At 39.9% G+C, this 19,030-nt stretch overlaps 1 protein-coding gene across 5 annotated transcripts in view; it reads right to left on the bottom strand.

Moving 5' to 3' along the window:
- Nucleotides 1–19,030, bottom strand: part of Pak1 (p21 (RAC1) activated kinase 1) — a 144,992-nt gene that overhangs the window by 81,657 nt on the left and 44,305 nt on the right. Inside the window, exon 1 of one of the 5 annotated variants that reach the window (XM_042689041.1) lies at nucleotides 6,523–6,686. The exons of the other annotated variants lie outside the window; for them this stretch is intronic. The gene's annotated coding sequence lies outside the window, so the exon portion shown is untranslated. Of the gene's footprint in view, nucleotides 1–6,522; nucleotides 6,687–19,030 lie in introns of those variants that run through there. 5 annotated transcript variants of the gene reach the window in all.

The following is a 19,030-nucleotide window of genomic DNA, read 5'->3' as shown; positions in this document are numbered from 1 at the left end:
TTTAGTTTGTTTTTAATTTCCAGTGACATTTGCAAGCCATTTCTTACTTTCTTTTTCTAAAAACAAAAACAAACAAAAAAAAAAAAACCTCCATTTTCCTCTGAGTCTTCTTAACTGGTCGCTATCTCACTTCTTTGCTATTTACGACTTATTTCCTGGTCACTCTTATTGAAAGACAGTTCCTGATTCTATCTATTATTCTGGCTGACTTCAACAGTCATAATGATGATCCTATCATACTCTAGACACTCCCCTTTCTCACCTCAGGTCCAAGTTAGCCAGGATTTCCATGACTTGATCACCAAAATGTGCATCAATTTCAACATCAGAATGAACTGAATTAAATATACTCCAAACACACAGATCATGTGTTCAACAACTTCCTATAATTCTCAACTATCCATCAGTATTCCTCTACCACCTTAACTTCTCTCTACTAAATCACAGTCCAATAACTTGGGTATGGTAGTGTGTTTCTATAATCCCAGCCATGCAAAACGCTGGAAGTAGAATTGTGAAATGAAGCTGGCTGAAAAAATCAGAAGACCCTACCTGAAAAGTAACTAAAAGCAAATAAAGGATCAAGGGCATGGCTCAAGTGATAGAGTGTCTGCCTTACAAGGAAGTGCAAGGCCTTGAGTTCAAAACCCTAAGAAAAAAGCTAGGCACAGTGGCTCATGCCTATAACCCCAATTATTCAAGAGGCAGAGTAAAAGGCCTGTGATTCAAGGCAAGCCCACACAAATAAAAGTTAGTGAGACTTCATCTTAACCCATAAGCTGTAAGTGATGGCACTTGAACCTATCATCTCATTACACAGAAGCTCACTTGTCAGATAATGATGTCTCCTTCAGCCCCAAAGAAAAGCAAGAGACCTTGCCTGAAAAATAACTAAAGCAAAAAGGAGTGAAAATGTGGCTCAAGTAGTAGAGCACCTGCCTAGCAAGCAGGAGGCTCTTAAGTTCAAACCTCAATAGAGCCAAAAACAAACAAATCATCCAACCTTCTCTCTTTGCTGGCATATCTTTCACCTGGAAAGATCTTTCAGTTACATCAATATATCTATTAGATATATTCAGTCATTCAAATATTCATTGTACATCTATCTACAACATATAGGTACTAATTTAGGAAGACAAATTTCCTACATTGGTGAAGTTTATGGTCTAGCAAAAGGGAAACAAAGGAAGTAGAGATGTGGATCAAGTGAGAGCATAAAGCCTTGAATGAAAAAGCTAAGGGAAAGTGCCTTGGCCCTGAGTTCAAGCCCTACCTAGCACTTGTACAAAAAATAACAGTAATAGTAAGTTGCTGGGTGCTGATGCCTCACACCTGTAATTCTAGCTACTCAGAGGCTGAGATCTAAAGACTGCAGTTCAAAGTTGGCCAGAGGAAACTCTTGTTAGTCTCTTAACTCCGCTTAACTTCCAAAAAACTAAAGGTATAGCTGTAGCTCAAGCAGTACAATGCCAGCCTTGAGTAAAAAAGGCTAAGAGACAGCATCTGGGCCCAGAGTTTTAGCCCCAGTACCAGAAAGAGGACAGGAGAAGGGAGGGGAGAGGCAGACAAAGAATAAAAATACACAATGTCAATACACATACATATGTATGTGTAAATATGAAAGAGGTAGCAGATCTGGACAGGATTTCTCTTTTCTTTTTTCTCTGTGCTGGTCCTGGCCTTGACTTAGGGCCAGAGCACTGTCCTTGAGCTTTTTTTTTTTTTTTTAATGGGTGGTAGGGCTTGGGCACTGTCCTTGAGCTCTTCAGCTCAAGGATAGCACTCTACCACTTGAGCCACAGCACCACTTCCAGTTTTCTAGTGGTTTAATGGAGATAAGAGTCTCACGGACTTTCCTGCCCAGGCTGGCTTTAAACCGTGATCCTCAGACCTCAGCCTCCTGAGTAGCTAGGACTACAGGCGTGAGCCACCACACCCAACAGGATAGAATTTTTCTGCAGATGAGACACTTATTAAGGCCTGAGTGAAATAAGATGAGAAATCTTAGTACCTTGAAAACTTTTTTAGGTAGAGCAATGAGTACTCACAACATCTATCATAAATTTTAATTGTATTTTTACTTATTCTACAACTCCTTCAATAAATAGTAAGTTTCACATAATAGCAACTAAGTCTGTTATATTTACCATTAGTAGACAGCTAGCAACTAAACAAGGCTTGGCAAAAGTAGGCACTGAGATTTACTAGACCCTGTCTCTGACATCAAGAAACTCACAGGAGTGGAAGATATATGAACCACAAATAACAATATAACAATGACAAGTGTCCCTGTTGAACATTAAGACAAAGCACAAAGATACAATACATAAGTCCCTAAAATGGTCTTTAAGCCAGGCAGCAGTAGCTCAAGTATATAATCCTAGCTACTTAAAAGGCTGAGATATGGACAATCCCAGTTTAAAGCCATGTGGGCAGAAAAGTCAACTAGCAAAAAGACACACTTGGAGGCATAGCTCAAATGATAGAATGCCACCATAAGCAAGAAAGCAAGCAAGTCAAGACCCAGAGTTCAAGCTCTGTTCACACACACACACACACACACACACACTCATATACACACACACAAGATGACCCCTTCACAGCCCACAAGTAAAGCAAGAGGTGGCTTCCAAGTTTATTTTCACAAGGTAAGAATAAATATAGCTATTAAAAATAACTGTAGGGGCTGGGAAGGTGGCTCAGTGGTAGAGCGCTTGCCTTGCATGCATGAGGCCTTGGGTTTGATTCCTCAGCACCACATAAGCAAAAAGAAAAAAGCCCAAAGTGGTGCTGTGGCTCAAGAGGTAGAGCGCTAGCCTTGAGCTGAAGAGCTGAGGGACAGCACCCAGGCCCAGAGTTCAGGCCCCATGACCGGACCCAAAAAAAAAAAAAAAACAAAAAAACTGTATACTAGTTATTTTTCTATAGTTATTAAAAATAAGTGTTTACTATAGTTACTTTTCTTTTTATAATTATTTTAAGCCTTATAATAACCGCCTAAAGCAGATATAGTTTCCATTTTTATAAGATGGAATAGAGTGACTAATAGTTAAGTAGTAAATGGTAGAACCAAGATTTTAACTAAACTCAATCTTCTTTTAATCTCTTCCCTTCCTTTTCTTTTGCTATCACAAGGTGTCGTTAAAAATAATATATAGTTAGTTAGTTAGGTAGGTAGTTAGTGGCTCACATCTATAATCTTAGCATCAAGGAAGGATGAGACCTAAGAATTGTACTTCAAAGCCAGCCCAAGCAGACAAATCCATGAGACTCCTAACTCCAATATACCACCAAAAACCCAGAAGTAGAGAGGTGGCTCAAGTGGTAGAGCTCCAGTCATGATTGAAAGCGAAGCAAGAACCCAAGGCTTTGATTTGAAGCCCTAATACCACTCTTAAATAAAGCACTCTGTAAACTTCTTGACCTTCCCTTCATTTTCAACATAAGGCTCAATTATCAGATTCAAAAATTTTCTCTATCTAACCCTCTTTTTTCATTTATTTATTGAGAACTGAGGCTGGGGGGGTTGTTGTTGTTATTTTTTGTTTGGCAGTACTGGAAATTTAACTCAGAACTAAGTCTAAGAATTTCATAAAATAAGCCAGTGGCATTCTTACTCTTTCAGGCTATAGATGGGTTTTTTGTTGTTTTTTTTTTGAGGTTTAGGGATGCCCTTGGGAATAACCATAACATTTGTACAACACTCTACAAATCATTTTCACACATTCTTTACTCCATGTGATCTTCACTAGCCCTATGAAGTGTTAAATCCTTATTTTACAGAAGACAGTAGAAGCAAAATACCACATCTGGTTGCTGGCCTGCCTGAAAGTAGACTTAAGAAAACAGAAGAAGAGAGAGACATCTAATAGCTCAGAGAGGGTTTTGGGCACTGAGTCACCCAAGTGGCCTAGAGCCAGAAGTTAAGGGGAACAAAATCTGTTTCCCTTCCAAGGTAGTAAGTATGTGTTTGACCATAGCACATGATCCACCTCGTGAAATTGCTTTTTTTGTTCTTTTTGTCTCAGTAATATCTAGACTGGCAGAAAAATAGGCAGAAAAGTATACATTAGAAAATTTCTTATAACTCTATGAATATAACCGGTTGACAGTGAAGGTGATATAAGTAAACACCTACCAGCATTAGAAAGGACCTGAGTTTGCATCCTAGATCTACATAGACTTGCCAAGTTGAAAATCCCCTCCACTGAAATATTGCAACTCCTGTGCTTTCCTCTACAACAGTGGACACATGAAATTCCACACTCCTTGATCTGTATTGGAAAACATTTTTATATTCCCAGCATAGTAACATAGAATAGCTGATTCAGAGAATGTTTAAAAACGGATGGGTACAATATGAAAGCTTTTTGTACCACACATACATTCCACACGTAAAACAGTGCTGATAAAACTGCCACCTTATTCTCAGCTCTGTTTCTGCTATTGCTCTCCCACTTTGGGTATATTACCCAAGAAAAATTGGGCAAAATTTTAAGGAATAAACCAGTTCAAAGAGTCAGACTTCAGGGGAAAATCTACATGGATCCCCTTCCCAGCCTACAATCTTTCCCGCACACTCACCATATCCCTCTAAATAATCCTATCTTGTCCAGGCCACCCACTTCAAAAGACCAAGGTCTTTTCCTCCAGGCCTCTTCTTTTTCTTTTCTTTTTTTTTTTTTTAATTTTATTATTTTTTTTTTTTTTTTTTTGAGTCCGGTTGTGGGGCCTGAACTCTGGGCCTGGGCGCTGTCCTTCAGCTCTTGAGCCACAGCGCCACTTCCGGCTTTTTTCTTTTTGCTTATGTGGTGCTGAGGAATCGAACCCAGGGCCTCAGGCATGCAAGGCAAGCGCTCTACCACTGAGCCACCTTCCCAGCCCTCCAGGCCTCTTCTTTCTCCTGTCTCTCCTCTTACCCCTGCTATCCTCTCATTTTCTCCCTAAGTTTGTGGGTCAACTTCCTTTCTTCCAGGTCAGCAATGTCTCAGAGCTGCCAGAGTTTCCCTGGCCATCTCCCAGTCCCTCATCTCACTAAAAGGAATCTGAGTCACTATCCAACCCTGACTGATATTTTTGCTTTCCTCTAACTCAAGTCTTCAAAGTCTCTGACTCTGACTTCTAATCTTGCTTCTTCTCCACTGCCTACCTGCTCCATTCCCTGTACACGTATGTACACACACACACACACACACACACACACACACACACACGGAAGTGGGGAATAAATTCAGAAAGAAGGATTGCTTATTGGCAGGCCAAAGTCAAGGCATGGGAGCAGTATGAAAAGAGACTGGAACTTAAAGAAGGTAGAACTCACATGAAAAGCAAGGGAGTTAGTTAGGAAAACAGCAAAGGACCCTACAAACCAGTAATCTATTAATAAGAAGACAACAGTAACCAAAAAAAACTAAGAGGAAAAGATAGCTTATACAAAAGGAAGAGGACTTGAGAGAGAAAGAAAAACTGGCTATGGAGGAGGAGAGGTAAGAAAAGGAATGCTTGCAGACAACAGCTAATAACAGAGAAGTGGGGGTGGGGAAATAAGTGAGCAGAGCAGGAAAAAGGCCACAAAGAAGAAGAAAGTAAAAGGAGGAGAGAAAGAAGAGTGATGAGAAGGGAATAATCAAAGTAGGGTAGTATCAGGCCTGACATAAGTTTCTTAGGGGCAGATAATAAAGAGGGAAGGAATGATAGTGATTAAGACAATACACAGCCTCAAAGTCTGTCATTTACTTACCAGAGTAAGAGTGCTTCAGAGAAGACAGCCTAATCTAACACAGCTTTCTAAGTATTAAAAAACTATCCACTGCTGACTAGAAATATTAGCATATTTCGACCTGCTTCTTCCCAACTCCATCTCTTAACACTCAGCATACCTACAACACTCAACGTAAGCCTCAGCATTCACTGTTGCCCTGAAATCACTGGGTTTTAATCTGGCCAGAAAGATGCCATACAAAAGAGAGCTAGAAGACAGGATACCTAGTCTGTTTCCCAAATTCACCACTGTTTCCTCCAGTCTTGAGAGGACCATCTCTGCAGACCATCCTAGACATGTATCTACCTTACCTTTCCAAAAGCCATCGGGCAGCCTAGGAAAGCCCATTTCAAACAGAATAGCAAACCCTGCACTACAGATAAGGAAACCGCGGACTTGGAGAGGTCCCCTTCCTGGACAGGATCAACCCCCCAAATCTCACTTCTTGAAAGAGATGGGCCCCCACGGTTCCAGCAAGCCAGCAGCTAAGCCTAGACAGAGGCAAGCATGGCCTGACCACCAAGCAGATGGATGCTCAAAAAGGAGTGGGGCCCGTGCGGTGGAACAGTTCCCCAAAATTCAGCCAGAGCTGACTTAGTGCAGGCCTAGCCCGGGGTGGGCTCATCAGAGGGTTCCTCGGTCCGCCCTCGGCCTGAAGGTAAGTAGAATGTAATGCGCTTCCCCCGCTCCCGGAAGCCAGCAGAGACCCCCCCCCCCAACGCAGGCCAGCTGGGTGAGCTCCAGGCCGGGGCCGGCATTACCTGGCGCGGGGAGCTGGCCCCTGCATCTTGGATGATTGGGCTGGTCGCAGAGACAGAGCCGCTCCTCTCCCCGCCTGGAAGATAGGTTCGCACAAAGCCAGGGCTCTAGGAGCTCGGCTGGCTGGATTCAGAGGCGACCTGCTCCGCAGCAGCGCGGCCGCTCAGCTCCCCAGGCGCAGCACGCTCGCGTCCTCGCCGGGCGGCAGCCGAGGCGCGCTGGGTTGGGGAAGCAAAGGGGCGGGGATGGAGGGAGGGAAAGAAGGAAGGGGGTGGGAGGAGACCGCGCTTCTCCTTTCCCCGTAGGGGAAAGAAGGCCTCCGCAGCTCTCCCCCTCCCTGCCTCCATCAAGAGGTAATTTCTTACCGGGATCAGGCCCCTTCCAGGGCCGTCAAGAGTCCTGGGTGAGCCCCAGAGCCAAGGAAGAGAACCAGAGCTCCTCTGTCCCTCTGTCCACAGCTGGTAATAAACGAATCTTTTCTCCACATCCTCAAAGCAGATTGCAAATTGTCACATTAGGCCTCCGGGTAGAGCTGGATCTCTTTCTCACTCTTCCAAAGATGTCCCGGAAAGTCCTAGGTGGCCTTCATTGTGGCCTTTGGGTGAAGAAAGCTCAGCAACACCTACCATTTACCAAGAGCTATTTATTATGCACCAGGAGCTTTATAAACCTATGTCTGTCTCATGGCCTTGTAAAGTAGGCCTTGGCCATCGTGTACTTCAAATTGGGAACTAAGAAGAAAATGTTCTCGTAAGAATTTTTTTTTAATTTTATTATCAAGGTGATTGCGAGGGGTAAGAATTTCTTGAGAACCCGTTGTGTGTCAGTCCTGAGATAAATTGTGAGCTGAACAACACATTACAGAGACCATTTACAGACTCTGCACCAGATTCCATAAAGAGTGCCTCCTAATAGTTCAAGTACATGTATAAAAATACACCTTTACTTGCCCAGCATTGGTGGCTCACGTTTGTAATCCTAGCTACTCAGGAGGCTGAGATCTTAAAATTGTGGTTCAAAGCCAGCCTGGGCAGGACAGGATGTGAGATTCTTCAATAAACTACTCAGAAAAAAGCTGGAAGTAGCACTGTGACTCAAATGATTAAGTGCTAGCCTTTGGCAAAAGAAACTCAGGGACTGAGCCTAGGCCCAGAGTTCAAGCCCCAGGACCAGGAAAAAAAAAATTCACAAAACAAAACAATGTCAAAAGCTCACTAAGAGGTAGTATGACCCTACTTACCCAACCCAACCCTTCTCTCTGAGAGACAAGACAAAAGGCAGGATATGCGATTATCCCTTCCAAAACATCAGGAATTTAGGTTTTGCTCTAAGTTTTAGCAATAAAAAGACTTTGGAAGGTTTTTAAGCAGAACAACAAGATCTAATTTATTTCTTTAAAAGATCACTGGCTGGCTAATAGAAGAGGAAGAATGGAAACAAAGTTAGTAGAACTTTCAAGAACTACAAGCAACTGAAGGAGGTTATGATTTAGACTAATAGACAAGATGAAAAGAAACAGCATATTCTAAAGATACAACTTGGTTTAGCAGCAGCAGCAGAGCTGGTGTGAGACAGAAAGCAATGGGTAACAATGAGCAGTGACTTTCCCAGGACCACACATGTGGTAAATGACTCAGCTGTCAATGCTGTGTTCAGACTCCTAAGCCTATTTATCTCCCTTATTTATTTCTCTCTGTTCTGTTTACAAGAGGTCACTGTTAGTCATCTCTGTATTAACTACACTATCCCTCTCTTTACTGCCTGGCAAAGAGCAGGTAACCAGCATTAGGCCTGATTTAGAAGATATGTATCCATTTTCCCTGACCAATAACTACACTTTAGTTCAACATGCCAAATTAGCACATTACAGAGGATGCAGAGAAATCTATGAAGAAAGAACCCAGATTTTTTTAAGTATTAAGTATTTTTAAAAGTAATACTTAAGTATTAAAGTACTTATATTAAAAGTACTTATAATATTAAAAGCTTAATAATATTAAATTTTTCCCAAATCAAACATAGGACTATAAAGGTGTCTAAAAGATAATGCAGAAGTCAGTTGGAGACATGATTCAAGTGGTATAGTGCTTGCCTAGCAAGCACAAGAACTTCAGTTCAAAATTGTTTAAATAGGGATCCAGGTGGACCCACTGCAACAATGAGATGTACAAGACATTATGTCGAAAAACAAACCTTAAAACTTAGGGGGGGGGGGGGGAAGCTGGGAGGGCAGGGATGATAAGGGGAAACAAAGAAGGCGGCAACAATGCTTGATAAGAACTGCACTCATAACCTTGCTCATGTAATTGTAACCCATCTGTACGGTATTTTCCCAATAAAAAAAAACAAACTTCTGCAAAAAACAGTGTTAAAGGAATGAAAAGACAAGGCTCAGACTAGGAGAAAATATCTGCAAACACACCTAATAAAATGTACACAAAATATAAAAAGAATTAGCATTTAACAGTAATAAGAACAAAATTTTAAAATGAGCAAGAGAACCAAGCATGGTATTATACAACTATAATCCCAGCACTAGAGAAGCTATGGCAGGAAGATCACTAGCAGAATGAGGCCAGCCCGAACTACACAGTGAGAAACAAACAACAAAAAACCCACAGAGGGCAGGGAGCCCTGGCTCTGGGCATATAGCTCAAGTGGTAGAGTGTCTCAGTAAAGACCTGAGTTCAATCCCCAGAACTACAAAAAGTGAAAGAAAAAAAGTGCAAAAGGTCAGAACAAATACCTCACCAAAGAAGAGATGACAAATGTTATATATATTTATATGTTATATATTTTTGTTATATATTCATATATAAAGATATCCAGCATTATATGTCAACTGAAAATTAAGACAAGGACATACCACTGCATACCTATTAGAATGGCTTAAATCCAAAATCTGACAACACTAAATGCTGATGAGGACTCTCACATTGCTGGTAGGAATGGAAAGTGAGACCAACCACTATGAAAGACAGCTTGGCAGTTTTTTTGTTCTTTTTTTTGGGGGGGGGGGGTCCGGTCGTGGGGCCTGAACTCTGGGCCTGGGCGCTGTCCCTCAGCTCTTCAGCTCAAGGCTAGCACTCTACCACTTGAGCCACAGAGCCACTTCCGGCTTTTTTTTTTTGCTTATGTGGTGCTGAGGAATGGAACCCAGGGCCTCTGGCATGCAAGGTGGCTCTACCACTGAGCCACCTTCCCAGCCCCAGGTTGGCAGTTTTTAAAAAGCTAAATACAGCTTACTAAACAATCCAACAATTACATGCTAGGTATTTATCCAAATGAGATGAGAAGTATGTTCCAACAACAACAACAAAAACTACCCATCAATACTAATTGCATCATTACTCATAATTATTTAAGCGTAGAAGCAATCAAGATGTTCTTTAATAAGTAAATGACTAAACTCTGGTGAGTCTATACAATGGAGTATGCAATCAAAATGAAACTATCAAGCTACAAAAAGTATTGGGGAAATGTGAAATGTTAAATGTTGATTGCTAAGTGGAAGATGCCATTCTGAAAAGGCTGATTTCAACTATATGATATTCTGGAAAAGGCAAAACCCATAAACTAGTAAAAAAAAAAAAAAAAAAAAAGTAGTTGTTTGGGATTTGGTAGGAGTGTTTAAGGGGTGACTATGGTAGAAGACGTAGCATCTTTGATACTATAACATTAAGTACTTATTACATACTTACCAAAAGAAAAGGAAAAAAACCGTATAATACAAAAAGCTAAGTCTGATATAAATTATGGAATTTAGTCAATAATAATGGATCAATATTGGCTCATCAATTGTACCATACTAATGCTCATAATAAAAGAGCTCTCCACATGTTCCACTCAACTTTTCCACAGATTTAAATTGCTCTGAAAAACTGCCTATTAAAATAAAAGAAGCATACCAAACAAAAAATATAAACAAAACCAAAACTCGGGTTGGAAAGGTGACCCAGTGATAGAGCGCTTGCCTTGCATGCATGAGGCCCTAGGTTCAATTCCTCAGCACCACATAAGCAAAAAGAAAAAAGCCGGAAGTGGTGCTGTGGCTCAAGTGGTAGAATGCTAGCCTTGAGCTGAAGAGCTGAGGGACAGCGCCCAGGCCCAGAGTTCAGGCCCCACGACCGGATCCCTCCCCCCCCCAAAAAAAAAAACAAAAAAACTCATTTTTATCTTTATTACTTCAATAGACCTAAAAAAAAAAAAAAAAACTCTGTAAAACTGCTATAAACACTTCTGAACCTTTTCATTTTCAACAGTTACTGCAGATTGGGCTCAGTTCAGACTATACTTTGAGGCGTGTTCTAAGGCAACATCCACAGTCAGTCCTGTTTGAAATGACTTCATAACTGTTTGCAAAGGGAACAGAATATTCTTCTTACACAGTCTTATCCCCTACAGAAGGTACTGCAATATCACTGCTTCCTTTAGTTGTACTTAGTACTTCCGATAACTCAGTCTGAAGATGCATTAGTTTTAGCCACTATAATACTTTGTCAGACATTGAGCTTAAGCAGCCAAAACCACTATTTTCATAAGAATGGCATCATGCTAAGTCTCCCTCAGACTGTCCATATGTTGCCATTTCTTTGAGACTTAAAATGTGGAACTTCATGGTTATCCTCTTAAATTTCATTTTTGTTGGAGGAAAGGGAGAGGGGGATGGGAAGGGAAGGGGAGGGGAGGGGAGGGGAGGGGAGGGAAGGGGAGGGGAGGGGAGGGGAGGGAAGGGAAGGGAAGGGAAGGGAAGGGAAGGACGGGGAGATGATCAAATGAGGTAAAAGAAATGTCAGAGGTAGGACTATACTTTGAAAAAAAAAAAAAGAATACCTAGAAATACCAAATGAGATGTGCTGAAAATTACACGTTAGTAGTTAGTTTGTTTTAAGTACAATACTTCTTGCATTTATAGGGTCCTTTAGGTTACAAAGTAAATTCACAAACTGTTTTTATAAACCATAGATTTTGGCCAGCTCTATTTTATCTGTGGAGACTTCTTAGGCCTAACCAGGCCCTTTTTAGATCACACACCTGACCTCTATAGGCATATGAGTTTGCAATAGTTGTTAACTAATATAAAGGTTAATGACGAATAATAATAATTAGAAAAGTTAGTTTTGTTTAGAGCTCTTCCTTTCAACCTAATTCCTATGTGTTTAACTGATGAAAGCCACGACAGAAGTGACTACAGGATTTGAAAATCATTATTTTAGTGAAATAAGCCAGACTCAGAAAGACAAATACCACATGTTTTCTCATGTGCCCTCTGACAGAGAAAATACTGGGCATGGTGGCACATACTTGTAATTTTAGCACTTGGGAGACAGAGGCATGAGGACAATCCAGCTTAGACAAGATAACAAGACTTTGTCTCAAACAAGGAGGAGGATTATTTGGGAAGAGGTAGGAGGAGAAAGAACAAGAGAGTGAATATGATCAATTAGTGGAAATATAACGAAACCCTTTATTTTTTGACAAGGAATATATACTAATAAGGCTGCATAGTGGTTGACGCTTATCATCCTAGGTACTTGGGAGGTAAATATAGGATGATCACAGACCTGAAGCTAGCCTGAGCAAAAGCATGGTACTCTATCAGAAAAACAATTAAAAGCAAAAGAACTAGATTCTTGAGTGATTCAACCACACACACCTAGTGACTATAAGGCCCTGAGTTCAACCCCCAGTACCCAAAAATTGTGTGCGTATAAATGTTATGTATTATGTATTTGTGTATATATATATATATATACTATATAGAAAATGTTTTTACTCGATTCTTTTGCAACATAAAAAAATATTTTTTTTATTTTTATATTTTATTTTATTTGATAGTTTGAACTCAAGGCCTTGTGCGTTCTTGGGCTCCACTATTTGAGGCATGCCTCACAACCAGGAAAAAATTTAAGAACAATACATTACTGAATATAAATTACAATCTTCTGATAACACCAGATAAACATACAAGGAAGGCAGTCAACAATTACATTTTTGGCATTTAATATGCCATTCTTTCTTGTAGTAATTGCCTACTAAGGACACCTTCTGAAAAGTGGAGTAGAAATTAAACTTACAACTTTTCAATTTTATGATAGTATGATAGTGCTATATTCAGTAGAAGCTGTACTTCACATTTTGAATTTTGATAATTTCCTAGACTATTATATGATACCTTTGTAGTATTGGTCCAAAGCAGCTTTCAGTCAGTCCAAGTGATCAGAAAAGTAAATAGCTGATATAGAGTACAATATACAGTGGTGCTAAGTTATGAGGTGATATATATCACATTCACATTTTTTGGTGGTAATAGTATCTGAATTTAGGGCCTTGTGCTTGCTAACCAGGTGCTCGAACACTTGAGCTACCTACTATCCCTGCCTAGGCCATATTATTTATTTATTTACTGCATTTATTTTGCAAATAGGGTCTCACATTTTTTTTTCCTGGGCCAACCTGGACTATGATCCTATTTATGCCTCCTACATAGAGTAACCACCAAAAAGTCAGACATGGATTACAGGTAAGAACCACTAAACATAGTTTTATTGGTTAAGAGGGACTAGCTAACTTTTCCCTGCACTGGTTCTGAATCACAGTCATCCCCCTTTCTAATTCCTAAGTAGCTGAGATTAGAGGAGTAAGCCACTGCATCTGATTTACCTGAACTTTTTTTTTTCTTTGTGACTGTACTGGGGCTTGAACTCAGGGCGTCAGGCTTTCCTCTTTTTCACTCAAGATGATACTCTACCATAGGAATAACATCTTTACTTCTTGCTTTTTGCTGGCTAACAAAGATAAGAGACTCTCAGATATATCTGCTGGGGTGGCTTCAAACTGTGATCTTCAGATCTCAGTCTTCTGAATGGTTTGAGATTACAGGCACCAGCCACCAGTACCTGGTGGGAGTGCCCTTTTGTCTTATGGCATTTTCAATTTACCATAGCTTTATAAGGAATGTAAACTCATTGTGAGCTGAAAAGGATCAGTACTTGTTTTCCTTTAAAGTTTAGTATGTTCACATGACACAGTTTTATCCAGTAAGCTTCTAAAAATTCCAGGAAACTGGGCAATTTAATTATGAAATGGGACATAGATGCTAATTCTACCTTTCCCCTTCTGTTCCTTCCTCAAACATTCTTTCTAGAGCTACAGTGACCATCTCATAGACATAAAGTTATAGCACGGAGTTGAAAGCAAAATACTCTAATGTTTCAGAGCAGAGAAAGACAAAGAGCCTGGATTCCAACTGACATTGTATTTGAATCAATGCCAGCCACCATACTTCTTGCTCCTTAAGAAAATTCCTACATTTCAGTTACTGTTAGGTTTTTGCTTTTGCACGCACGCGTGCGTGCGTGCATGCGTGCGTGTAAGTCCTAGGACTTGAACTCAGGGCCTGGATACTGTCCCTGAGCTTCTTTTTCTCAAGGCTAACACTATACCACTTGAGCCACAGCTCCACTTCTGGCTTTTAGGTGATTAACTGGAGATAAAAGTCTCATGGACTTACCTGCCTGGACTGGCTTTGAACCATGACCCTTAGATCTCAGCCTGCTGAACAGCTAGGATTATAGGTGTGAGCTACTAGCACCTTGTTAGTTTTCTACTACTTACAGGTGAAAATATGTGACCAATATAAGCAAGAAACATACTAGAAAATCATAAGAAGGTGCTTCCAAGTAGTCAGAAACATTAATTCTTTATTAACCACTGGTCCCTAACCATAAGTGAATTCCTCTCACTACCATCATACTGGAGAAAATCTGAAAAAAAACTAAGCCAATATTGAGTAGGTTTGAAAGCTGGACTGAGAATGTACTTCACAACTTTTTACATTCCCCAGAAGCCAAGCGCAAGAAGTTCCTTTAAGATACGAGACAACACTGACTTATGGATCATGCTGTAATCCTAGCTACTTAGGAGGCTGAGATCTGAGGACCACAGTTCAAAGCCAGACTAGACAGGAAAGTAAATGAAACACTTATCTCCAATTAACTACCCAAAAAAAATCGAGAAGTGGATCTGTGACTCAAGTGGTAGAGCACCTGCCTGGAGCAACGGTGAAGAACTACTCCAATACAGCTACTTCTGATCACTAGATACTAGAATGGGTACCACAGCTTCATCCCCAGTACAATGGCTACCAGCACTAAGACCATTTCAGAGCCAGCAATCAGAATTGCCATTGGTTGGTGCTACTGCCTCTGCCTCCAGGAAAGGGAAAATTAGCTCCCCATAACTTTCTCTTATGTCCTTAAAATCCTAAGTGTGTCCTTAAGATCTGAATGTGGTTGGGGTACACTGGACTGATAAGATCCAGGTTATGGTCTGTGTCCAAGAAGTAGAAAAGGTTGGGAAATACTTGAAGTTTTCTCTCCTCTTGGGGATTGTATCTTTGTCCTTATTAAGCCTCATAAAACAGAGAACACCAAATGTTGTGCAGTAAAACAAATGACAACTATCCATTTTAGTTATCTCTCACACCTTTTCTCCTCAGTTTGTTTCTGTTTTCTTTTGTTTTAATTCTGCCAGGCCTGGAAATATAACTTAATAAAGCAGTGCTTGCCTAGCACCCACGAGACTCTAGGGTTGGATCCCCAGCACCACAGGAAATAGAGAGAGGAAAAAAACCCTCCAGCCTAACATATTGTAACAAATTCTAGCTAAAACTGCTCTCATCATTCCCCTATAGAGAACACATAAAGTCTTATTAAATCTTTTTTTTTTTTTGGTCGGTTGTGGGGCTTGAACTCTAGGCCTGAGTGCTGTCCCTGAGCTCTTCAGCTAAAGCCTAGCACTCTACCACTTGAGCTACAGTGTCACTTCTGGTTTTCTGGTGGTTTATTAGAGGTAAGAGTCTCTCAGACTTTCTTGCCTGGGCTGGCTTTGAACCTCCTGAGTAGCTAGGATTGTAGGTATGAGCCACCGGTACCTGGCTCTTATTAAATCTTAATAGTCATTATATCCCAGCATACTTGTATATACTTCTGTATGAGTACCAGGTACACATAAAGCATCTCCCCACCCAAAGTGCTTAAAATTAGAAGTGCTATTAATTTTTTCATTTTTTATATATATATGTACACATATATGCATATATGATATATATCATTCACATGACATATATAATATATAGTTATAGAATATATATGTTATATTGTTTCATATAATATATAGTATATACATTATATATCATATATCATTCATATACATATATATTATTCATATATATGTATATAGGCATATATACTGGTATATATATGAATGATATATTGGGAATGGGACCTATATATAAATATGAAATTCATTATATATCATATATATATATATATACCCCATATACAATGTCTGAAGGTAACTGTTATCAGTATTATATGTGTGCCTGGTGTTTTTAAGTTGGGCCTGTCACATAAGGTCAAGTGTAGAATTTTCCATTGGTTGCACCAAGTCAAAACTCAAAAGTTTTTCATTTGAGCATTTCAGATTTTGGATTTCCAGAGTAAGGATGCTTAAACCTGTTCTATGCCAAATCTTCATGTGTTTGGTAAGGCCCCCTCTTAGAACACTCTTATCTCTTATCTGTTGTCTCTGTTTACTGAGAAATTTCATATTCAGGTATACTCTCCACTAATAAGCCATTCTCTCCACCTTGAGGATCTTAGAACAACTCATGAAAACTCCTACCACTTTACCTTAAATATCTTCTATTTCCAGCCAGACTCTAAGTTTCCCTGTTTAGGAAATGTTTCATGGATTGCTGTTCCCTAGTACTTCATACAAAGCCTAGCTTAGCAAAGGCTCCTCTCAGCAATTACATCTACTGAACCTGAACAAATCGAAAAAATAAAAACATTACATATATTTTGGTTCAGCCAATCAATTTCTCTTTGTCTTGCCCTAATTCATTTTATATTCCAAGACACATGTTTATTTCCAAGGTAGCCATAAATATCTCTCCAAAATATTTTAAATGCCAGAGCAGCACAAATGACTTTGAAAAAAAAAGTGTTCAGAAGTAAATTCTTGGATTAGGGACATGGCTCAAATGGGAGAGCACTTGTCTAGCAAGCATTCAATCCCAGCACCACAGATAGATAAATTCTTCATAAACTGCAAAGGAGTTTGGAGACCCACAAGATCACAAAAGTAGAAGATAAATTTAATGGATACATTCCATTTTTAAGATGCCCCTAGAACTCATTATTTGATTTATCCCAATCTTTTTTGCTCCTGAAATCTTCTTGCTTTAATTAAGCTTTGATTCCAACTATGGTGTCCTAATGGGTCAGCCAAGGTTTCTAGAACAGTATCTTCTGTAAGATATGACAACTGGGGCTGGGAAAGTGGCTCAGTGGTAGAGTGCTTGCCTTGCATGCATGAGGCCCTGGGTTCGATTCCTCAGCACCACAAAAGCAGAAAAAAGCCGGAAGTGGTACTATGGCTCAAGTGGTAGAGCTTTAGTCTTGAGCTGAAGAGCTGAGGGACAGTGCCCACGCCTAGAGTTCAGGCCCCACGACCAACAAAAAAAAAAAAAAAAAAGCTATGACAACTGTAAAGAGCTACATTTATATGCAGTTAACAACACACAACTCTATATTTCCATTATATAATTTAATTTTTACATGCAATTCTAAGCCTTCTCACCAGCAAAATCTTGTTCCAAAACTATCTGTGTTACTGTGGTTTGTGTCCATAATCCTAGCTACTCATGAGGCTGAGATATGAGGATTGTGGTTCAAAGTCAGCTCAGACAGAAAATCTGTGAAACTCTTATCTCCAATTAACCACCAAAATAGCCAGAAGTGGGACTGTGTTGGCTCAAGTAATAGAGCACTTGCCTTGAGCAAAAAGCTAAGGAACAGCACTCAGGGCATCAAACAAGTTTAAGCCCCACTACCAGCACTTTTTTTTGTTTTAACTTTGAAAAAGCCACCTATTTCTGTGGCACTCTCCTGGTCCACTCTTACCACAGTATCTCTGGCACTACCGCTTGCAACTCTACCCTCAACACACACACATTTGCTATTCTCTTTTTACTTAAAATGAGTGAAGTACCACTAGCTTGAGGGAATGGACAGGCCTGGCACAAGATAAAGCATATTGAATACTTGATAACTGTTTGCTAAATACATAAAAGTAAGTAAAGAAATACAGTCAGCATTTTCATTTTTTTTTTTTTTTTGGTCCGGTCGTGGGGCCTGAACTCTGGGCTTGGGCACTGTCCTTCAGCTCTTCAGCTCAAGGCTAGCGCTCTACCACTTGAGCCACAGCGCCACTTCAGGCTTTTTTTCTTTTTGCTTATGTGGTGCTCGGGAATCGAACCCAGGGCCTCATGCATGCAAGGCAAGCGCTCTACCACTGAGCCACCTTCCCAGCCCCAGCATTTTCATTTTAATAAAGTAGAAGCTGAGGTGACTTTCCCAGTTTGTCCCAGCTAAGGGTATTCTTGGCCTTCCACTTTCAACTTGAGGGTCTTTCACTAAGACAGGTCAGAGTGGAAAAAAAAAGTCCCAGATTAGAAGTCTGAAGTCCTCATCTTCAGACAAGCCACTTAACTTTTTTGAGCATCAATTTCCCATTTGCCCATGGAAAGAACCACACTATCTTTCCTTTTCTGAGTACAATGAAGAATAAGACAATATGTATTAGTAAAAGTGCTATGAGAAGTACGCAATTATACACTAGGCGAGGGACAATGTGTTAGCTGATGATGTCCACTGATGATGACAAATGACAAAGTAAATACCTGGGTCTACCCTCTGAGAATCATATTATTTATCCTGGCAATAGCCCTAAGAAAAATCAGATTTATTATCTTCATTTTCTAAATGAGAAAATTGAGGCACATAGAGCTTAATACTGCCAAAGATTGCAAACGTAGTAAATATGGGAGCTTGAATTACAATGTAGGTCTGTTACATAATCCACTTTCTGTGCTGCTTCCTAAACAATTACAAAATAATCTTTTATTCTGTTTTAATTTTGAATACTAGGCAAATGTAACAGTTAACTTAAGAGTTAGATGCATTTTACTGTCTCTTTGGCTAAGTCAAAATAAGGGTTCACCTTGTAGGCAAAGAATACTTCAACTTAATTCTTGAAGAGGTAAAAATTGATGTATACCTTAGAAAATGTTTTGATCTCAATTTTGAAATTAGTTTAACTAAAAACCTGATTTTAAAAATGCAAAAGTTAACCATCAGTTCTTTACTACTTATTGCTATAATTATGAAACACCAAACAGTAGGCTTTGAATTAGGCTATTCAAGCTTACAATAGAAAAGAAAGCTAGAACAAGGGCCTAGAGGAATGAATGAGCAAATAAAAGATAATCAAGATGCTACTATATTGAGAGTATGGAGGGCTGATAGTAATAATAATCCCTTTTCTCTCTTTTTCTTTCTCCCTACATACCCTCATTTCCTACAAGGATTCTGTTTCTCTATGCTGCTCCTAGACAGACCTAAACCGTTCACACTACATCGTAAGAAAGTCTTCAGCCCTTTT

Source organism: Dipodomys spectabilis, unplaced genomic scaffold (assembly GCF_019054845.1).
Source record: "Dipodomys spectabilis isolate Male_0828 unplaced genomic scaffold, ASM1905484v1 ptg000003l, whole genome shotgun sequence".
Taxonomy (NCBI): domain Eukaryota; kingdom Metazoa; phylum Chordata; class Mammalia; order Rodentia; family Heteromyidae; genus Dipodomys; species Dipodomys spectabilis.
The sequence above is the reverse complement of the archived record's forward strand: the minus strand, read 5'-3'. Positions and strand labels throughout refer to the sequence as shown.